Genomic DNA, 21,536 nt, shown 5'->3' with positions numbered 1-21,536 from the left:
AATGACTATGAGTTTTAGTTTGGAATGATGAAGATAGTCTGGAAATAGTGGTCAAAATTACACAGTATTTTTCATATATTTAATGTCAAAGTATTGTCCACTTAAAATGGTTAAAATGTGGGGTGCAAGGGTAGTTCAGTGGAAGACTTCTAGCTGCTGTGCAGAAGTCCTGGGTTCGATTCCCAGCCCATGTACTTTCCAAAAACAAAAAAAACAAAAAACAAGCAAACAAAGAAAGAAAACGCAAACAAACAAAAATTCAACAAATGGTGCTGCAATAAGGGGGAATACTCACATAGAGAAAGAATGAAATGTGACTCCTGCCATACCACATACAAAACAAAACAAAAATGTTTAAAATGATTGTTAGGTTATTTTACAACCATTATAATAAATTAATATATATTAATTATTTTTTAAAAGCTAAAAAAATTTTTTTTAAAAGGGAAGCTGATCCAAGAACATGATGAATTGAACTCTTTTTCAGTGATGGTCAAAAATGAAAAATGATTGAGTTAGGACAATTAAAATTTTTTTCCATTTAAGTATTTTGTATTAGTTAAGTCTCATTTTCATCTTACAGATATATGAAGAATGTATGGGTGCACAGTCTAAATCAGAGGTTCTTAAATTTTAGCTTGCATTGGAGTCAACTTGTGAAACCACAGATTGCTGGGCATCATCAATGGAGTTTCTGATTTAGTATGTCAGGATGAGGCCTAAGAATTTGATATGTAACAAATTCCCAGATGATGTTGATTTTATAGTCAGGGGCCCACACTTTGAGAACCATTATGCTCGGGTTTAGCCAAGGGGGTCTGCATTAGAATCTCTTTTGGAACTTTGAAAAAGCACTCTTGCAGATTCTTGTTCTTATTTCTTGGCTGGGACCTGGGCATCTATATTTTTACATGTTCCACAGTGATTCTAATCACTAGAATGTGCATTTTAGATGCTATAATTGTTTATAGCTTATTCCTCCATATTTTCTCTTCCTATTTCCAAAGAAAGACTCATTTTCTGTAAATGTTCTAGGCTTTTGATAGTGCTATAATTGAGGCAAATGATTCGGGAGGACTCATTATTTTCATTGCGCCGTATTTATCATAGTTGTAGAAGGCCAAATAAAGGAAAAACGCCAAACAACAAGCTGTTGGCACCTGGTCTGGACAAATCAGTATTAAGGCTCTTTTTTTTGCTGCAAAGCACAATTGCCCTTTCATGCTTATTAATTTTTCCCAAAGGGAGAATAAGAATAGTTTGGTCTGAAGTTGCTTTTCCTTAAAGCAGGGAACATTTGTTTAGCATTATTAAGTCCTGAAGGTTCTATCAGCTAATGTTTGTGTGAAAAAATCGTGATGACTGTTCCAGCCTAGCACAACCCCAAGACCAAAAAACAAGCTAGACAGATTACCTGTGAGTTTAATTAGGGACTAACTAACAGGAGGAAAATCTTCCATTGGCAGCTGGTGGGAACATGAAGGTCACTCCAGCCAAAAACCTAAAGGAAAGGGGCATGTCAAGAGGGCAGCTTATAAAGTCCAATAGTCTGTTGAGATTTGGTTACAATGGGCTTTCAGCAGACTCTTGTGAGATTTGGTTACCAACAGTGATGGGAGGGTAAAGTTTTACAGTCTTTGACCTTTAAAGTGTGTCTCTGGTCATGTAGGCAGCTAGGTGACTACTCTCAAAATAGAGGGGGTGGGGTGGGGCCCAGATCCTGAGTCCTTAAAATAATAATCACATTTACAGTAGAATCTTAAAGATCAGACATACCAATCAGCGTGGTAAAAAATTTTAGTTCTAGAGCAACACTTTCTGAGAAAAGGCTCTAACTATATGTAATATTCTACTAACTTTACACTTCTGAGTTCTTCCAACTTTAGGGTCCAAAAATCTTTTACCAACTTGAAAAACATGCAGAATGATTCAGTGTCTCCATGCAGAAGAGAGAGTCAGCGTCTTCTTGTTTAAGGCCATATTTAGCTGAATTCAAAAACATTTGTTATGAACCTCCTGTGTTGAAACAAAAAGATGATTTATTCACAGTTCCAATTCAAGGAGTTCAATCTTGCAAAGTGATTTTTTAACTTTAATTATATAGACCCTTTGTAAGGTAAAACATTTCAGTTGATCATCATGTGATAGTAGTTGTAATTTTAGTAATTATTATTTTTTTTACATGGACAGGCACTGGGAATGGAACCCAGGTCTCCAGCATGGCAGGCGAGAAGTCTGCCTGCTGAGCCACTGTGGCCCACCCTGTAATTTTAGTAATTCTTAATTAACAAACTACATAATGCCAAAACTACTATCAGTACATCTTTTAAATGTACTTTGACTTTCTTAGTCATAATAGCATCTATGTACATTTGAAAATAGTGGAATATATGGGAGCCATTATTTGGTCTACAGGCAGCATTAGGGTATATGGTTTTTTGAACCCCTAGCTATAAACTCCAAAGCCTCCAGTGACCCATGGCCCTTACTTTTGATTATTATTGTTACTAGTAGTAACATTTGCTAAGGCAAGTGTAGTATATAGGCCAGTTACAACGGACATTTGTACATGGATGAAGGAATTTGCATTTATATTGCCCTAGCAGGCAAGATAAAGTCTTTTCTTCCTACTTCAATTATACTTGTAAATTGCATGTTTAACAAGTGAGTTGGGTTCGTTCTTTGCAATCAGATGGCTTGGCTATTCTTTAACTGTCCTCCACTTACTAAATGGGGGTTTGACAAGGTTAATGGACAAGCTGTAGAGTCTATTGAGTGTGAGTGAGGTGATGATGGGAGGGAATCAGAGGAGATTGGGTGATGAAAGGAATGTAGAACAGGATGCAAAGCCTGCAAATATATATTGTCTTTCTAAGCTGTCTTCAAAAGCTTTAACTTATCTGTTTGACTGAAAACCATGACTTAACAGAAAAATGACAGTAAATTGTTATGTAATAGACACCATGACTTTTGTAGTAATTTGAGAAAAAGCTTCCTTGACAAATGTGGTTTGTTTTAGGTCCTGTATTTATAATTTTACTCAGCCTCAAATCAATCAGTTATTTCCCTTCTTGCAGTTAGATATATGTACAGTAAGAGAAAGGGATGAATCAATCTGCAGTCAATGTTAAGTCATTTGCAGCTGTTGCATCAAGTGCTCCCATTTAGCTAGTAAAAGCCTTTGAAGCTTGCATGTGTAAAATATACTTAATTTGTTAGGAACACATATGGCTGTGTGTGTATACATGTCATTGTGTGGTAGGCTGTTCTTTATTAGAAAAGTATAGATCCATGTGGGGTGCTAATTACAGCTTTGGCTAGCAGACTGTGGAAAGGCAAATAACAAAGGCAGAGGGGAAAAAAAAGAGGGAGAGATCTGGGCTCTGCTGTTTTACGCCTCTAGCATAAATGAGACATGGTGTGAGTAAACACAGCTGTATGAAAAAATTAGTTCTGAAGAACTGAAAGTAAATAACTGCCAGCTTATTCAGCAGACCTACACTTTTTCCTGAAGCTAGAGAACTGTCACAGGTTGAATTGATTGCTTTTGCAAAGTGGCTTGACAAATTAATCTTTGTGTATGCTTGTAATCAGTACTACTGATATTGCCTGCCTTTATGTAAAACAGAGCCACAAATAAACTTTAAGAATTCCATTGTTAAAAAATTACCTGTAAAATTTTAATATTTATATCACAACAAGCTAATTCACAACAGGAATAATCTAAAAGCATTATTTATTGAATACATACTATGAAATTATCCTGGTTAGTTACTGTGGTATCTTTAGGATAGAAACTCTGCCTTCAAGGAGCTTGTAGTCTAGTAATTATACTTGAAACAATAGAGAACAAAGTAGAATTTAATGAAATGCTGGATTCTGTGATATAAACAAGCCCTCCAAAATCCAGGGAGAGGAGGAAGGATCACTGAGAGCTAAAATTTAGTGAAAGCTTCCTAGAAGAGTTGTAATTTGAACTTGGCCTTGAAATAGCAGTAAGAACTCTACAGGCAAGAGATGAACAAAGCATTGCTTAAGAAAGATCGATTGTAGTATGAAGAATGGATAGGAGTAAGTCAGCCCTGTTAAGAAGCTTTTCATTAAGGCTTGAGCTGGGAAGGCCAGGGTAATCTGTAATATAGCTAATATTTGTTCAATCTGGTTTTGGTAGGATATTAACACACAGATAAAAACCTTTCCCTGAGGAATACTATGCAGGGGAAGCTAGTGAATATTAGGAATAGTTTTTAGACATCATGGGATGCCCACTGATATTGCCAATGATTAGTTGTTTCTAGGTAGTCCATTTTCCCTCTCCTATATATTGAGACTGTCAAAAATAACAAGAGAACAAATAATGCTCAAAAAATAATAATAAAAAATAATAATGATGCTCAGGCCATTGCTTTTAAGGATGGGAGTTAAAAAAATGCCCAATTTATTCATAATAATCCATAATCACCAATAAAAAGATGACTCACATTCCATATACTTTATGGGGAATCAATTACAGGTTCCCTGTGCTATTCCCCCAATTCTTCATGCCCTCTTCATATTCCTCTAGTTAGATTCTCTTTAACTTTAGCTTAAAGTTATACCTTTCTTTACTGTTTGAATTTTCTAACCATGTGTGTATATTTTATTTTAAAAATAAAGTCAACAGTTAATATCTAGGCAATGGGATTATAGAATTATTTTTATTTTCTTCTCTGTATTAAAACAATTAATGTATTTCACCACTGAAGAAAACCTGTGGCACTTATACAATGGGATGCTGTATAACTATTACAAATAATGAGCTCCACGAACTGCAGTAATTCTGATATATTTATAGTAACAAAAGATGGGTAGGTTTTAGGATAATGAGCACAATGGCTCTAGATGATGAAATTAGAGATGGTCTAATTATTGAGATGCGCAGATTGATTACATGTTTACTCACAGAATGTATGTAAGAAATGGTAGCCTTAATATAATGATGGGCATGATTTTTAGTTTGTCTGCTCCAATATATCAGAAAGCAAAAAGAATATCTATATAATGATTCAGCAACCTTCATCATCCCTTAAGTCCCAATTTCTCTGTTGTACTTCTTCATTGCATGTTGTCACTTTTACTCAGTCATTATATGTGGTAGAATCATAAACTTCTTTTTTTGTATGGGCAGGCACCAGGAATTGAATCCAGGTCTCCAGCATGGCACTCAAGAACTCTGTGGCTGGGCCATCATTGCCTGCCCCATAACCGCTTATGCTTTTAATTTATCTGATAAATTAGGCAAACAAGCTCTTTACCTTTAAAACAAAGGTAAATGGGCACTGAGTGAGGGCTAAAGGATTTTTTTCCTAAATAAATGTTTTATATTGCTATTTATTTTAACTCATATGATGCACGAGGTTCCAAGATCAGTGACCTTAGATGAATAGGGTATTAAGTATGCTTAAAGTATTTTTCATATTAAGAAAGTATCCCGATTTATAAATCTGTTATAATTTAATAGGACTTAATAAGAGATTGACTTTGGTTTCTTGAAGAAATGATGTCTAAAAAGTAGTTGAATTTAAATAAATATGTTGAATGAAAGGTGAAAGTAGCATACTAAAGTTAGAGAACACTGATTTATTGAAATTCAACCAGGCTGGGAATGAGAACACCTGGTTTATAGTACCTGTCGTACAATTGTAGACCTTGAGTAGGTCATGTTACTATTCCTCTGAGAAAAAAATTTTGATAAAATGGGGATAATATCTATTCTTTCTACTTCTTAGGGATAAAAGTGCGATAACACAGTTGATCAAATTGTGTCCTTTTATGTGTATGGTATATGATAAGTTTTTCCTGGATACATATATTAACACTTATCTCATGACTTTATTAACTTCACAAAGGAAAAAGAAAAAAGAAAAATTCACTTTTTTACCAATGCAAATTATTATCATAACTCAAGATTGAGTTTCCCTTTCCAGATGTAGATCCAGAGGGTAATCAGTTTTTAGAGTGCAGTTTAAATTTTTAGATAAGAGGTCTTATCAATATGATCTTCATTTGTGGGGTGAGCTAGTTTCATCTCCATATAGAAAAGCCATCATGGATGTATAGATGTTTTGGCAGTGGTGACTTTGATTATACATGCTGTTGTAATTCCAAGATGTATAGATAATTTTTAAGTTGGTTTTTGCTCTTATTCCTAAATGTATTTCTCTAGTTAATATTATATTTTTTGCTTTTGTTTTTGAAATAGAATTAAAATATCATTGAAGTCACCATTTAAAAGTATATAATTAAGTTGTTTTTAGTTTGTTTTCAAAATTGTAACCATTGCCCCATCTAATATCAATACATTTTCATCACTTCTACAAGAGACCCCATACCTGTTAGCAGTCATTTTCCATTCCGTCCTCTCTTCTACCCTTGGCAAGCATTAATCTACTTTCTGTACCTGTGGATTTGCTTATTCTTGATATTTCATATAAATGGAATCATACAATATGTGACCTTTTGTGTCTGGCTTCTTTTACTTAGTATGTTTTCAAGGGTTCATCTGTATTATAGCATGTATCAGTACTTCATTCCTTTTTATGACCAAATAGTATTCCATTGTATAGCTATATCACATTTTGTCTATTTGATGGACATTTGGGTTGTTTCAACTTTTTGGCTATTAAAAATAATGCTACTATGAATATTTGTGTGCAAGTTTTTGCGTGGATATATGTTTTCAGTTCTCTTATGTATATACCTAGGAGTGGAATGGCTCATCATATGTTAACTTTACACTAAATTATTTGAAGAATTGCCGAACTGTTATCCAAAGCTGCTGTACCATTTTACATTCCCACCAGCAGTGTATGAGGATTCCAATAATACTTGTTACTTTCAGTTTTTAATTTTAATTTTAATTTTATTTTTTATTGTAGCCATCCTAACGAGTGTTGAGTGGTACATCATTTTTTTTGTATACATATTAATATTTATTAAAAATTTTGGCTATTATATGCAATTTGTGTCTTTCACTTAGTAATCCCTGACGTCTTTCTATTTCATTACATCAACCCTTTTAAATGCTGTAGAATATTACATTCTGTAGATATATTGGTTAGATATTTCTTTATTGATCAACATTAGGCTGTTTCCAAACTGTTATTTAAAAAAATAAGTCTTCAACAAATACTCTTGGCCCGTTTTTTTTAGTCCAGGATTTATTTCTAGAGATATAAGCTCTGGGTCCAAGGATATGAACATTCTAGAATTTTAATTGATATTACAGATATATACTCTTAAAATGGCTGTGCCAGTTTATAATGCTGAAAATGATATTTTCTTGGACATCATAATCTAAATTTTTGCTAACATGATGTGTAAAAAATACTGTTTCACTTTTTAAGATTATGAAGCTTATTTTCTAACAAACTAACATTGGTTTCTAGCAATATCCATTCTCAATTCATTACTTCTTTGAGTTTAATTTTACCCATTAAGCTTGTTATTAGATTTAGCTTTCTGTAAAGAGCAGCAGATTCATTTTTATCATGTAACAACTCTTTAATCTCACTGATGATGAGAAACAGAATTTTTAAGGGTTTCAAACCTTTTTCCTCTTTTAACCCTCAAAAAGTTAGTCTCCTATCTATTTCTACCTTCCCTAGTGAATATAATGGAGCTCTCAATTCACTAATTTCCTATCTGAGTGAACATAATTTTTTTCAGAAGGATGATATAATCAGAATAATTTACAGTCCCTATTTTGATCCAATTATCTTTTAAAATACGACTTACAGTTCTTCTGCTTGTAATCCCCTTCTGCCCTTTGGACTAATCTAAATAGTTCCTATCTCCATGATTTCAACCCATGTTACTAGGAACTCTACAACTTTGGGCTGTCTTGATAGACATGTTTTCCTAGGCAGGGATTGGGGACCTAATCCTGACCCTTGAGAGATAGACATTAAAGCAATTTTAACAAGAAATGTTTCACAAATGCTATCTGATACATCTAGTTAAGATTAATGGAGAGTAAAAATACCATGCTTAGAAACAATTATCTATAGATTTTAAAGTTAACAAAAGTCTTTGTTTCTAATATAAAAATATGATTTTTGGGGGGGGGAAGGAAATGAATTAAGTCAGAAAACATCTTCACATTAATCATTCTTTTCATCCACTTCAAAAGTGTACTTAATGCCTTTCTCCTTCTAGACATCAGAAAAAATACCTGGGTATTGTGGGAGAAGTTTATATTTCTCTACATCAATTTCTGGAAAAAGTGTATTACTTTCAAATTCCTGCATGATCCTTGTCACACACAGTCTAAGATGGCCTGGCTGATTCATGGCTTCCTTATAAACGAACTGTCTCCCACTGTCCAAACATGTCTACTTTATTTGCTAATTCTGATTGCTCAATAAGTTTTAAGGCATCATTCAAACTGTTGGCAAGAAAATGTGCTCCTTGTTAGGGGTCCTTGAGTTCTCTGTTGAGAACTAAATTAATTCCATCCTTTAAAGGCTGATTGTTCTCAGAGATGGAGAACCTGGTCTTTCTACCCATAATCACCAAATTCTGTTTACTGTCTACTGAAAAGGTTGTGGTCATTCTTGGGAAATACTTGAATTCATTCCTATAAGTTAGAGAACACAACGCTATTCAGAATGTTACTGTTTGGGCTCAAGCTCTAACTTGCTGGACAAATGTGTACTAGGGATTGGAACATAGCTGTGGGCCAGGAAAGGACCTCTCCAGCACTGGTTTTAAGTTGCATTTCCCTCGTGACTAACAATGTTGAGAAGATCCGTTATTTTTTTTAACCTTTTTTATTGTATAGTATAACATTGAGCATCTTTTTATGTGCTTATTGGTCATTGATATATCTTCTTTGGAGAAATATCTCTTTAGATCCTTTACCCATTTTTCTTAATTGGGTTTTTGCCTTTTGTTTTTTAAGTTGTAAGAGCTATTTATATAGTATGCATACTAGACCATTATTATCAGATAAATGTTTTGCAAAATTTTCTCCATCCTGTGGGTTGTCTTTTCACTTTGTTGAAAGTGAAGCACAGAAGTGTTTAATTCTGAAGTCCAGTTTATCTATTTTTTCTTTGGTTGCTTGTGCTTTAAGTGTCATATCTAAGAAACTAACTGTTGCTAATCCAAGGTCATGAAGGTTTACCTCTATGTTTTCTTCCAGGAGTTTTAGATATTATATTTAGTAATTTAATCCATTTTGATTTAATTTTTATATGTCGTGTGAGGTAGGGGTCCAAATTCATTCTTTTGCATGTGGGTATCTAGATACTGTTCTCATCACAGTCATTCTATCATTAAATATACAGGAATAACAATATTTTTAAAACTTTTATTTATTTTTCATTTTTGTAAAATATGCTTAACATAAAAATCATTTTAACCATTTTAAGTGGACAGTTCTGTGACATGAAGTATATTTGAAAGTGGATAAAATGGGAAATTTTATGTTGTGTATAAGTTATCAGAAAAACAAAGCCAATATAGAACTAACCAAATCAAAAAGTGAATCCTATTGTAAACTATGGACTAATGTTAACAATATAATTATAATAATATATTTGATCAACTGTAACAAAGTTACCACACTATAGTTAAATGTTAAGAGGGAAAACAGTGTGTTTGAGCAGGAACATAAGGGAATACTGTACTTTCTACATGAATTTTTTGTAAAATTACAATGGATCTAATACTTTTTTTTTATATGAAGTGCTATTACATGCTATAATATGGGTGAACTTTGTGGACATCACGTTGAGTGAAATAAGCCAAATACAAAAGGATATATGTTGTATGATTTTTCTTACATGTAATACTTAGAATAAGCAAATAAGCAAATATAGACCAAAAGTAGAATAGTGATTACCAGGGGTGGTGGGAGGGGGAAATGGGGAATTATTGCTTAGTGAGTATCAATTTTGTTTTGGGATGATGAAAATAGACCAGAAACAATAGCGAAAGTTATATAACATGTTAGTGTACTTCATGTCACAGAACTGTCCACTTAAAATGGTTAAAATGATTTTTATGTTAAGCATATTTTACAAAAATGAAAAATAAATAAAAGTTTTAAAAATATTGTTATTCCTGTATATTTAATGATAGAATGACTGTGATGAGAACAGTATCTAGATACCCACATGCAAAAGAATGAATTTGGACCCCTACCTCACACGACATATAAAAATTAAATCAAAATGGATTAAATTACTAAATATAATATCTAAAACTCCTGGAAGAAAACATAGAGGTAAACCTTCATGACCTTGGATTAGCAACAGTTAGTTTCTTAGATATGACACTTAAAGCACAAGCAACCAAAGAAAAAATAGATAAACTGGACTTCAGAATTAAACACTTCTGTGCTTCACTTTCAACAAAGTGAAAAGACAACCCACAGGATGGAGAAAATTTTGCAAAACATTTATCTGATAATAATGGTCTAGTATGCATACTATATAAATAGCTCTTACAACTTAAAAAACAAAAGGCAAAAACCCAATTAAGAAAAATGGGTAAAGGATCTAAAGAGATACTTCTCCAAAGAAGATATATCAATGACCAATAAGCACATAAAAAGATGCTCAATGTTATACTATACAATAAAAAAGGTTAAAAAAAATAACCCCAAAACAGAAACTCTGCACCAGTTAAACATAAACTCCCCATCTACCCCATCTTGTACCCCTGCTCTAAGTAACCTGTATTCTAATTTCTGATGTTATGGATTTGTGAATTCCATGTCAGTGAGATCATACAATGTTGGTTGACCCTCTGGCTTATTTTGTTCAACATGATATCTTCAAGTTCATCCATATTGTAGCATATATCAAAACTTCATGCCTTTTTTTTTGTATGCTGTATGGTGAGTGTCTCATTTCATTTTTTTTCCATGTGACTGTCCCGTTACAGCAACACCATTTGTTCATTTTGGGAGTGGGGTGGGAGTGGGGTTGGAGAGGGGTTGGAGAGTGCATGTTCCAGAAATTGAACCTGAACCTGGGTCTCCCGCATGAGGGCAAGAGTTCTACCAGTGAACTACCCTTGTACCCCAAATTCATGCCTTTTTACAGCTGAATAATATTCCATTGTGTAGATATACCTTATTTTTTTCTTTTGAAACCATATTTCTTTTTCATAGATACTAAATCTTTTTATATTATTTTGATATTGGGCTAGTCTGTTCATCTATCCTATATGAAGATCTCCCGAATTCTAAAATTGGTATTTCTTTTGAAATAGTATTTTTTAAGAGAAAATATACTTTTGTCAATACCGTAAGGCCTACTTAATATAAAGTATAGACATAGAAGCAAATTTCACTTTAATGGAACAGAATAAATTTAGTAGCTAATATAATATACTTGTCATTTACAAATGTAATCTGTAAAACAGTCAAATTTTTCCTGTCAGAAAAATTATTTTTCAAGTAAGACAGATTTGGAGAATTTAAGTAATTTACCCAGGTTCCCAGTTCAAAAGAGGCAGTGTTAGTACTAGAGTGCAGGTCTGTCAGAATCCACAGCCCATTGTTCCTCAGTCGAGGTCCCCTAGCTTTTGTTTATCCATCTGTTAGAGCCCCCACCCCCACCCCCTCATGGGCAGTCACTGGAAATTGAACCTGGGTCACCGGCATGGCAGGTGACAGCTCTGCCTGCTAAGCCACCATGATCCACCCTGTTAGAGCCTTTTATTGCACACTATCTGCATTGAACTACCAATAATTGAGTATAGTTCTCTCTTTCCCATGAATTCTTTTGGATTTTTTAAAGTAAGGCAAAATTAAATTAGTGTTGACACAAATAAAGGTGTTCTTTGTTTTTTGCTCAAAGTTTTAGGCATTTTTTTGTTTTTCTTTTAATGGGTGTTCTTGGTATTCTTAGTTATCATTGCATTCTTAGAGCCTTGTACTTGGTAGGTGCCAGTCAGTGTTTATTGAATTAAATGTAGCAATATTTTTTACGTTGAAATCATTTCCATTAGGAAGGAAAGTTTTTAAGAAGTAAAAGAACTTTTTATTTTATTTTTTTAAAAAAAGGTAAATGACCAAAACAAAGAAATAAAGAGGACCTGCTACCAATACCTCTACTTACTTTGAGTGTCAATTCTGTTAGTATAATTGGCAAAAAATTGACTTTTGGGAAATGCCATTGGATCAAGAAAGCCTGATGAGGACTACAAGCTGCTGTCAGTAAAATCTAAATCCCATGTGTATGTGTGTGGATTTTAATCTTGCATGACTGATTAAATAAAATGTAAATATGAAAGAATCTTTTTAGGTTGCAGGTAATAATGGAGAAAGAATGTGGAATTGCAAGTTAATAGGCCTGGTTTTGGTTTTGGCTCTGCCTCTAATTAGTAGAAACTCAGTCTTAATTGTTTCTCAGTGGCTCTTGAGGAGAATGGATCAGGGTGTTCTTAATCCCTTGTTGCAAAATTTTATTTAGAACATATCTGGGGTGAAGATATGTAACTTCCATTAGATTCTCACGAGGTCCATGACAACAAAAAGATTAGACTATATGATTTTTGAGTTCTGTTTGAGGTTTAACATTCTATCATGTCAACATATCAACAGATGAATAAAACAAATGGAATAAAAATAAATAATAGGGGGAACAAATGTTAAAATAAATTTAGATTGAAATGCTAGTGATCAATGAAAGGGAGGGGTAATGAGTATGGTATGTATGAATTTTTTTCTGTTGTCTTTTTATTTCTTTTTCTGAGTTGATGCAAATGTTCTAAGAAATGATTGTGATGATGAATATGCAACTATGTGATGATATTATGAATTGCTGATTATATATGTAGGAAGGAATGATCATAATAAATAAGTATATATATTATCTCACTTCCTCACTGGTACAACCATGGTTAAAGCATCTTCATCTCTTGCTTAGATGGCAGCATTGCCTGCTACCTGGTCTCTCTGTTCCTTCCCTTATTCTTCTACAGTCTATCATCAACATGGCAACTAAAATAATTCTTCTTAAATGTCAGTCAATTTGTGTCACTCCTCTGCTGTGATGTCCATTTCACTCAGAGTTAAAGCCTAAGTCTCTACAAAAGCTCCCACAATCCTGCAGGATAGGGTCCCAATTATCTCTCTGACTTCATCTCCTATCATTCTTCCCTTTTGTCACTCTGCCCAGGCCCAATGGCCTCCTTGCTATTTCTTTATTATTATTTTTTTTTAGAAAAAAAATGAGTATTTGCCAAGTGACAATTACTGTGCTAAGTGATTTACATTTTTTCAGTTAATCCTTGCAAAAACTGTGCAAGTAGGGACAATTTTATAAATGGAGAAACAGGCTTAGAAAAGTTAAGGAAATTGCCAAAAATCATATTGCCAGTTATGGTTTTTCTTTTAATTTTATTTTTTATTTTTATTTTTAATTGACAAACCCAAACAACATACAAACACGAACATTCTTAACATACAAACATTCCATATGTGGTGTACAATCAATGGCTCACAATATCATCACATAGTAGTATATTCATCACCGTGCTTATTTTTTAGAACATTTACATTACTCCAGGAAAAGAAATAAAAAGAAAAAAGAAAAACCTCATACATACCTGTTCTAGTTTGCTAGCTGCCAGAATGCAATATACCAGAAATGGAATGAATGGCTTTTAATAAGGGGAATTTAATAGGTTGCTAGTTTACTGTTCTAAGGCCGAGAAAATGTCCCAATTACAACAAGTCTAGAGAAATGTCCAATCAAAGGCATCTAAGGAAAGATACCTTGGTTCAACAAGGCCAATGAAGTTCAGGGTTTCTCTCTCAAGTGAGAAGGCACATGGCGAACACAGTCATTCTCTCTCATCTGGAAAGGCACATGGTGGACAGGGTCAGGGTTCCTCTCTCATCTGGAAGGGCACATGGTGGACATGGCATCATCTGCTAGCTTCTTCTCCTGGCTTCCTGTTTGATGAAGCTCCCCGTGAGACATTTTCCTTCTTCATCTCCAAAGGTCGCTGTCTGGTGGACTCTGCTTCTCGTGGCTATGTTCTGCTTTGCTCTCTCTGAATCTCTTTCATTCTCCAAAATGTTTCCTCTTTTATAGGCCTTTTTATATAGACTCTTGACTCTATTTAAAACCTATCAGCCACTGACACTTTATTTTGTCTCATTTCTCTCTTCCCCCTTTCGGTCAAGAAGCAGTTATGGTTTTTGTTATTCTGAAAACCACTCATGCTATTATCCACTCTGTAATATTGCCTTTATTTGGTAGTTTTTGAATCCGTCTCCTTTTCTTCTAGCTCAGCAAACTGGTTTAGGTGCTAATGATCTTTTTTTTTTTTTTTTTTTTTTTTTTTTTTTTTTTTTTATTAACGGAAAGAAAAAAAAGAAATTAACACAACATTTAGAAATCATACCATTCTACGTATGCACTCAGTAATTCTTAACATCATCACATAGATGCATGATCATTGTTTCTTAGTACATTTGCATCAGTTTAGAGGAACTAGCAACACAACAGAAAAAGATATAAAATGTTAATATAAAGAAAAGAAATAAAAGTAGTAGTAATAGTAAAAAACAACAACAACAAACAAACCAACAAGCAAACAAAAACAAAAAAAAACCCTATAGCTCAGATGCAGCTTCATTCAGTATTTTAACATGATTACTTTACAATTAGGTATTATTGTGCTGTCCATTTTTGAGTTTTTGTATCTAGTCCTGTTGCACAATCTGTATCCCTTCAGCTTCAATTACCCATTGTCTTACCCTGTTTCTAACTCCTGCTGAACTCTGTTACCAATGACATATTTCAAGTTTATTCTCGAATGTCCGTTCACAACAGTGGGACCATACAGTATTTGTCCTTTAGTTTTTGGCTGGATTCACTCAGCATAATATTCTCTAGGTCCATCCATGTTATTACATGGTTCACAAGTTTATCTTGTCTTAAAGCTGCATAATATTCCATCGTATGTATATACCACAGTTTGTTTAGCCACTCTTCTGTTGATGGAGATTTTGGCTGTTTCCATCTCTTTGCAATTGTAAATAACGCTGCTATAAACATTGGTGTGCAAATGTCCGTTTGTGTCTTTGCCCTTAAGTCCTTTGAGTAGATACCTAGCAATGGTATTGCTGGGTCGTATGGCAATTCTATATTCAGCTTTTTGAGGAACCGCCAAACTGCCTTCCACAGTGGTTGCACCCTTTGACATTCCCACCAACAGTGAATAAGTGTGCCTCTTTCTCCGCATCCTCTCCAGCACTTGTCATTTTCTGTTTTGTTGATAATGGCCATTCTGGTGGGTGTGAGATGATATCTCATTGTGGTTTTGATTTGCATTTCTCTAATGGCCAGGGACATTGAGCATCTCTTCATGTGCCTCTTGGCCATCCGTATTTCTTCTTCTGGTAGGTGTCTGTTTAAGTCTTTTTCCCATTTTGTAATTGGGTTGGCTGTCTTTTTGTTGTTGAGTTGAATAATCTCTTTATAAATTCTGGATACTAGACCCTTATCTGATATGTCATTTCCAAATATTGTCTCCCATTGTGTAGGCTGTCTTTCTACTTTCTTGATGAAGTTCTCTGATGCACAAAAGTGTTTAATTTTGAGAAGCTCCCATTTATTTATTTCCTTCTTCAGTGTTCTTGCTTTAGGTTTAAGGTCCATAAAACCACCTCCAGTTGTAAGATCCATAAGATATCTCCCAACATTTTCCTCTAACTGTTTTATGGTCTTAGACCTAATGTTTAGATCTTTGATCCATTTTGAGTTAACTTTTGTATAGGGTGTGAGAGATGGGTCTTCTTTCATTCTTTTGCATATGGATATCCAGTTCTCTAGGCACCATTTATTGAAGAGACTGTTCTGTCCCAGGTGAGTTGGCTTGACTGCCTTATCAAAGATCAAATGTCCATAGATGAGAGGGTCTATATCTGAGCACTCTATTCGATTCCATTGGTCGATATATCTATCTTTATGCCAATACCATGCTGTTTTGACCACTGTGGCTTCATAATATGCCTTAAAGTCAGGCAGCGCGAGACCTCCAGCTTCGTTTTTTTTCCTCAAGATGTTTTTAGCAATTCGGGGTACCCTGCCCTTCCAGATAAATTTGCTTATTGGTTTTTCTATTTCTGAAAAATATGTTGTTGGGATTTTGATTGGTATTGCATTGAATCTGTAAATCAATTTAGGTAGGATTGACATCTTAACTATATTTAGTCTTCCAATCCATGAACACGGTACGCCCTTCCATCTATTTAGGTCTTCTGTGATTTCTTTTAACAGTTTTTTGTAGTTTTCTTTATATAGGTTTTTTGTCTCTTTGGTTAAATTTATTCCTAGGTATTTTATTCTTTTAGTTGCGATTGTAAATGGGATTCGTTTCTTGATTTCTACCTCAGCTTGTTCATTACTAGTGTATAGAAAAGCTACAGATTTTTGAATGTTGATCTTGTAGCCTGCTACTTTGCTGTACTCATTTATTAGCTCTAGTAATTTTGTTGTGGATTTTTCTGGGTTTTCTACATATAGTATCATATCGTCTGCAAACAGTGATAGTTTTACTTCTTCCTTTCCAATTTTGATGCCTTGTATTTCTTTTTCTTGCCTAATTGCTCTGGCTAGAACTTCCAACACAATGTTGAATAATAGTGGTGATAGTGGACATCCTTGTCTTGTTCCTGATCTTAGGGGGAAAGTTTTCAATTTTTCCCCATTGAGGATGATATTAGCTGTGGGTTTTTCATATATTCCCTCTATCATTTTAAGGAAGTTCCCTTGTATTCCTATCTTTTGAAGTGTTTTCAGCAGGAAAGGATGTTGAATCTTGTCAAATGCCTTCTCTGCATCAATTGAGATGATCATGTGATTTTTCTGCTTTGATTTGTTGATATGGTGTATTACATTAATTGATTTTCTTATGTTGAACCATCCTTGCATACCTGGGATGAATCCTACTTGGTCATGATGTATAATTCTTTTAATGTGTTGTTGGATACGATTTGCTAGAATTTTATTGAGGATTTTTGCATCTATATTCATTAGAGAGATTGGTCTGTAGTTTTCTTTTTTTGTAATATCTTTGCCTGGTTTTGGTATGAGGGTGATGTTGGCTTCATAGAATGAATTAGGTAGTTTTCCCTCCACTTCGATTTTTTTTAAGAGTTTGAGGAGAGTAGGTACTAATTCTTTCTGGAATGTTTGATAGAATTCACATGTGAAGCCGTCTGGTCCTGGAATTTTCTTTTTAGGGAGGTTTTGAATAACTAATTCAATCTCTTTACTTGTGATTGGTTTGTTGAGGTCGTCTATTTCTTCTTGAGTCAAAGTTGGTTGTTCCTGTCTTTCCAGGAACCTGTCCATTTCTTCTAAATTGTTGTATTTATTAGCGTAAAGTTGTTCATAGTATCCTGTTATTACCTCCTTTATTTCTGTGAGGTCAGTAGTTATGTCTCCTCTTTCATTTCTAATCTTATTTATTTGCATCCTCTCTCTTCTTCTTTTTGTCAATCTTGCTAAGGGCCCATCAATCTTGTTGATTTTCTCATAGAACCAACTTCTGGTCTTATTGATTTTCTCTATTGTTTTCATGTTTTCAATTTCATTTATTTCTGCTCTAATCTTTGTTATTTCTTTCCTTTTGCTTGCTTTGGGATTAGTTTGCTGTTCTTTCTCCAGTTCTTCCAAGTGGACAGTTAATTCCTGCATTTTTGCCTTTTCTTCTTTTCTGATAAAGGCATTTAGGGCAATAAATTTCCCTCTTAGCACTGCCTTTGCTGCGTCCCATAAGTTTTGATATGTTGTGTCTTCATTTTCATTTGCCTCTAGGTATTTACTAATTTCTCTTGCAATTTCTTCTTTGACCCACTTGTTGTTTAAGAGTGTGTTGTTGAGCCTCCATGTATTTATGAATTTTCTGGCACTCCGCCTATTATTGATTTCCAACTTCATTCCTTTATGATCCGAGAAAGTGTTGTGTATGATTTCAATCTTTTTAAATTTGTTAAGACTTGCTTTGTGACCCAGCATATGGTCTATCTTTGAGAATGATCCATGAGCACTTGAAAAAAAGGTGTATCCTGCTGTTGTGGGATGTAATGTCCTATAAATGTCTGTTAAGTCAAGTTCATTTATAGTAATATTCAGGTTCTCTATTTCTTTATTGATCCTCTGTGTAGATGTTCTGTCCATTGATGAGAGTGGTGAATTGAAGTCTCCAACTATTATGGTATATGTGTCTATTTCCCTTTTCAGTGTTTGCAGTGTATTCCTCACGTATTTTGGGGCATTCTGGTTCGGTGCGTAAATATTTATGATTGTTATGTCTTCTTGTTTAATTGTTCCTTTTATTAGTATATAGTGTCCTTCTTTGTCTCTTTTAACTGTTTTACATTTGAAGTCTAATTTGTTGGATATTAGTATAGCCACTCCTGCTCTTTTCTGGTTGTTGTTTGCATGAAATATCTTTTCCCAACCTTTCACTTTCAACCTATATTTATCTTTGGGTCTAAGATGTGTTTCCTGTAGACAGCATATAGAAGGATCCTGTTTTTTAATCCATTCTGCCAGTCTATGTCTTTTAATTGGGGAATTCAGTCCATTGACATTTAGAGTTATTACTGTTTGGATAATATTTTCCTCTACCATTTTGTCTTTTGTATTATATATATCATATCTGTCTTTCCTTCTTTCTACACTTTTCTCCATGTCTCTCTCTTCTGTCTTTTTGTATCTGACTCTAGTGCTTCCTTTAGTATTTCTTGCAGAGCTGGTCTCTTGGTCACAAATTCTCTTAGTGACTTTTTGTCTGAGAATGTTTTAAATTCTCCCTCATTTTTGAAGGACAATTTTGCTGGATATAGGAGTCTTGGCTGGCAGTTTTTCTCTTTTAGTAACTTAAATATATCATCCCACTGTCTTCTAGCTTCCATGGTTTCTGCTGAGAAATCTACACATAGTCTTATTGGGTTTCCCTTGTATGTGACGGATTGTTTTTCTCTCGCTGCCTTCAAGATCCTCTCTTTCTCTTTGACCTCTGACATTCTAACTAGTAAGTGTCTTGGGGAACGCCTATTTGTGTCTAATCTCTTTGGGGTGCGCTGCACTTCTTGGATCTGTAATTTTAGGTCTTTCATAAGAGTTGGGAAATTTTCAGTGATAATTTCTTCCATTAGTTTTTCTCCTCCTTTTCCCTTCTCTTCTCCTTCTGGGATACCCACTACACGTATATTTGTACGGTTCACATTGTCCTTGAGTTCCCTGATACCTTGTTCAAATTTTTCCATTCTTTTCCGGATAGTTTCTGTTTCTTTTTGGAGTTCAGATGTTTCATCCTCCAAATCACTAATTCTATCTTCTGTTTCTTTAAATCTGTCATTGTAGGTATCCATTGTTTTTTCCATCTTTTCTACTTTATCTTTCACTTCCATAAGTTCTGTGATTTGTTTTTTCAGTTTTTCTATTTCTTCTTTATGTTCAGCCCATGTCTTCTTCATGTCCTCCCTCAATTTATCGATTTCGTTTTTGAAGAGGTTTTCCATTTCTGTTCGTATATTCAGCATTAGTTGTTTCAGCTCCTGTATCTCATTTGAACTATTGGTTTCTTCGTTTGACTGGGCCATATGTTCAATTTTCTGAGCGTGATCCGTTATCTTCTGCTGGCGTCTGGGCATTTAGTCAGATTTCCCCGGGTGTTCGACCCCACAGGTTGAAAGATTTTTCTGCGCAGTCTCTGGGTTCTGTTCTTCCTATCCTGCCCAGTAGGTGGCGCACGTGGCACACGCCTGTCTGTGGGTTCCACCAGCGAAAGTTGCTGTGGGTCCCTCAACTCTGGAAAACTCTCACCGTAGGGGAGGTTCGGCAACCGAAGCGTCTTGGAAGAATGCCAGCCGGCCCGGGGTTCCAAATGCGGGGAGGGTCGCCGGCTGTCGCAGCACAGGAGAGCATCCGGCCAAATTAGCTAGTCGGCCCGGGGCACCAAGCGTGGCGGGAGGGCGCCAGCTGTCGCAGCCCGGGAGAGTGCACTGCTCCCAGCCGACGGGGGAGTCACGTGTTTGGAAGGGATCCCCCGGTCACTGTTCTCCGCAGTCTGGGGATTTCCGACCCAACTATCTCAGTTGTTCCGGGGGGCCTCGTGTGGTGGGGGCACCAGCCGCCGCGGCCTAAGGGGACCGCCTGTCCAATTCTACCAGCTGGCCTGGGAAGGTGGAAGGGAGGGACTCCGGTCGCTTGCTGTCCCACCCAGGAAAGCCCGTGCCCCTTGGTGATCTCACCGGAGCTGGTTCTCCCAGATAGTCAGCCGTTCCAGGATGGGGTACGCTGTCCCTTTGATCTCCCTCGTGGCTCCGGGAGCTGCTCTGTATTATCTCCACTCCCCCAGTAGTTGTTCTGGAGGAGGAAAGGTGAGGGCGGCAAGGCTGTCGAGGCTGGTGGCGGAGGAGCACGGTGAAGGCGGGGGAAGAGGGCACCGTGTTGGTTGGAGAGCAGCCGGAGCAGGAGGGGGAAGAGAGGGGGTAGGGAGGTCGGGCGGCTCGGCTGCTGCGGGGCGCGTGCGCCGCGCGGCGGTCCGGCGGAGAAAGAGAGGGGGTAGGGAGGTCGGGCGGCTCGGCTGCTGCGGGGCGCGTGCGCCGCGCGGCGGTCCGGCGGAGAAAGAGAGGGGGTAGGGAGGTCGGGCGGCTCGGCTGCTGCGGGGCGCGTGCGCCGCGCGGCGGTCCGGCGGAGAAAGAGAGGGGGTAGGGAGGTCGGGCGGCTCGGCTGCTGCGGGGCGCGTGCGCCGCGCGGCGGTCCGGCGGAGAAAGAGAGGGGGTAGGGAGGTGCTAATGATCTTTTAAGAGTATCCTGTTATAGTCTCTTTGTTTCCATTTTTCTCCCATCTTCTATACCCACTCACCAAAGAATATCCTCCTTTTTTTCCTCAGCTTTTACTGTGGTACTTCCATGTTTAAATTTTTTAAAATTTCTCTCTATTTTATAGAGGGTAAAGTATTTATTCTTGAGCCTTGCAAAGGAAGGCCTTATGTGACCTTCCTCTACTTATTCCCAAGCCTGTCTCATTCTCCATTATTTTCTGTTGTCCTATATCTTATAGTCTAGCTCTAGGGAATTGCTTGTTGTTTCCCATTCAAATGTGTATGCTCTTTCCCCCTGTGGTAGTTAGATTCAGTTGTCAACTTGGCCAGGTGAAGGCACCTAGTTCTGTTGCTGTGGACATGAGCCAATGGTATGTGAACCTCATCTGTTGCTCATTACATCTGCAGTCGGCTAGGAGGCATGCCTGCTGCAATGAATGAGGTTTGACTTAATTGGCTGGTGCTTAAATGAGAGAGCACAACGTAGACAGCCAAAGCAGCTCAGCATACCTCATCTCAGCACTTGCAGCTCAGCCCAGGCCTTTGGAGATGCAGAAAAAAATCACCCCAGGGAAAGTTGTTGGAACCTAGAGGCCTGGAGAGAAGGCCAGCAGAGACCATCCTGTGGTTTCCCACATAAGAAAGAACCTCAGTTGAAAGTTAGCTGCCTTTCCTCTGAAGAACT

General features: G+C 36.3%; 1 protein-coding gene and 1 pseudogene across 19 annotated transcripts in view; one reads left to right on the top strand and one right to left on the bottom strand.

Annotated features, from left to right (window-relative positions):
* The window catches only part of EPB41 (erythrocyte membrane protein band 4.1), a 318,202-nt gene that overhangs the window by 95,906 nt on the left and 200,760 nt on the right, over positions 1-21,536 (top strand). The gene's annotated exons all lie outside the window — the stretch shown is intronic.
* LOC143674616 (dihydrofolate reductase pseudogene) lies at positions 8,142-8,613 on the bottom strand (annotated as a pseudogene).

Source organism: Tamandua tetradactyla, chromosome 2 (assembly GCF_023851605.1).
Source record: "Tamandua tetradactyla isolate mTamTet1 chromosome 2, mTamTet1.pri, whole genome shotgun sequence".
NCBI classification, from domain to species: domain Eukaryota; kingdom Metazoa; phylum Chordata; class Mammalia; order Pilosa; family Myrmecophagidae; genus Tamandua; species Tamandua tetradactyla.
Note: the sequence above shows the minus strand (reverse complement) of the source record. Positions and strands in the feature narration are given on the sequence as shown.